This window comes from Folsomia candida, unplaced genomic scaffold (genome assembly GCF_002217175.1).
Source record: "Folsomia candida strain VU population unplaced genomic scaffold, ASM221717v1 Fcan01_Sc013, whole genome shotgun sequence".
In the NCBI taxonomy this organism is placed as follows: domain Eukaryota; kingdom Metazoa; phylum Arthropoda; class Collembola; order Entomobryomorpha; family Isotomidae; genus Folsomia; species Folsomia candida.
The window spans coordinates 101,172-103,108 of record NW_019091205.1 but is presented as its reverse complement, the minus strand read 5'-3'; the positions used below and the strand labels follow the sequence as shown (position 1 = coordinate 103,108).

Here is a 1,937-nt window from a genome sequence, read left to right as displayed (position 1 = left end):
GCTCAGCTTATTTCCCGCAAAATGTCCTTAATCACTACCCAAAACTAGTAGAGTACCGTACCTCCGCGGGTGACGATTTGTCACCAAATTATTTAGAGTGTTTGCATCATATCTCAATTACTTATCGAAATTGAACCTGTTTGCTTCAGGTACTGATAAGTAAAATAATAAACTACGATAAAACTATTTATTTATCACATTACGCGTGAACATATCATATTTCCCTGTTTATGCAGGCATATAAATACAATCAGGAGCACTTCTGTGCTCAAATACTTTCTTCTGATCATAGCTAAGGATATAAGCTATACAAACGAAATTCAGGGGCAGAGTAAAATTTCATTTTAAAATGAGTGTCATAATGTTCATATCTTTTCTAGCTATCTTAATTAATGTTATTGCTTGGCTAATTTTCCTTAAGGTGAGGTTCCCTTTCTCCTTTCGTTTATGTTTCAATGAGCGTACTCACGTCAACCCTCGCATATCTCGCAAATTTGGCATAGCATTGCTATCATAACAACATATATTTGCGAAATTTGCGAGAGTTCGCAAAATCTTTGCTTGAAAACAATGGTATTTTTTTACACATTTACCCAGAAAATGGGGATTATTTCGCAAACTCACGTTTACCATCGCCAGCCAGAAAAATTACGGAATTACATGGAAACAGCGCAAGAATAAGTGTTTTAGAAGGATTTGCGAAGTCTTATTTGGCGAATCCCTGCACGACAAAAATTTGTCTAGCTGCTAAAACGAATCTCGCAAAAACCAGATCTTACACATTAAGCACTCAAAATTAAAACTAGAATAATTAATTACTCAAATGATTTCTAAGTAATTAATTACAAATTACATGATTACACACTAAATGGAAATGTAATAAATGTAATTTAAATCAATTACTTCTAGACGTTTTGTTGAAATGAATTTAGTAATTAATTACTTTAACCGTGCTAAATATGTAAATATTATCTGAAACATTAAATATTTTGATTTGCAGTGGTTATGCAGCAGTGACTGCAGAGAACCCCAAGAGACAACCGGATCTGAATCAAACCAGAACCCTGATGATCCTCTTCCAAGCGCTCCTATCACTTCCGTAGAAATGTGCATATTGGACATCGACCTGGTCCCAAATTATCATACGGTCATATTAAGTGATCCACTTGAATCTCCAACTCTTGTTGACGAAACGTGCCCACCTCCAAGTTATGCAGAGTATTTACAGAACAATAATTTAATCAGATGACAATTCCAGATATCTGTAGCATTCAATGTGTACAAGAGAAATAAAAACCACCAACTATATTTTATCCAATTTGACTCATAGCATTCCACTAGTGTCATAGCAAAGCTAAAGATGTAGATCTCTTATTTATATGTAGGTATTGACTGAAAATCAGCGATGTAGATTGCGTGCATAGAAATGTTTAATATTTGTATTATTATTTGTGTTGGTGGCTAGATGAACTTCATCCAGTATAATTTTTCGCATTCTTGGACAAACACTTGGTTAATTAAACAAAGTACTTCAAACTAATGGAAGCATGCCTGTGCAGTTTCACCGACAATAGAGGTCTCCCAACGTATGCTCACAAAGTTGGACCAAACTATACTCGCACATTTATGTATTTATTCGTTTATGTGCACGTAAAAATGCTTCTGTACTAACAGATGGGTCGTATTTACTGACGTCCTTCACTCCTACACACTCACAAGAAATCGTTATGAAACGATAAATTAGAATATGTTATGCATTTTGATTAGCAATAGAGTCATTATGGTAGCTAGAATCTCGCAGATGTGCATTACTTGTTACAAACACAGCTTTGAATGCCCGATTTTGACAAATTCTCAGAAAAATGGTTACCTAATGTATCAAACCTCATTGTGAAAGTACACAAAAGTTCATTCATTGTTACTTACAGAGATTCTAA

The 1,937-nt window shown here is 34.6% G+C and overlaps 1 long non-coding RNA gene across 1 annotated transcript; it reads left to right on the top strand.

The window, feature by feature from the left end:
* The first annotated feature begins 287 nt into the window (after positions 1–287).
* Positions 288–1,318, top strand: LOC118437518. The gene is made up of 2 exons (XR_004836147.1): positions 288–421; positions 1,001–1,318. It is a non-coding gene; the product is annotated as an uncharacterized LOC118437518 (long non-coding RNA).
* Positions 1,319–1,937: the final 619 nt, after the last annotated feature.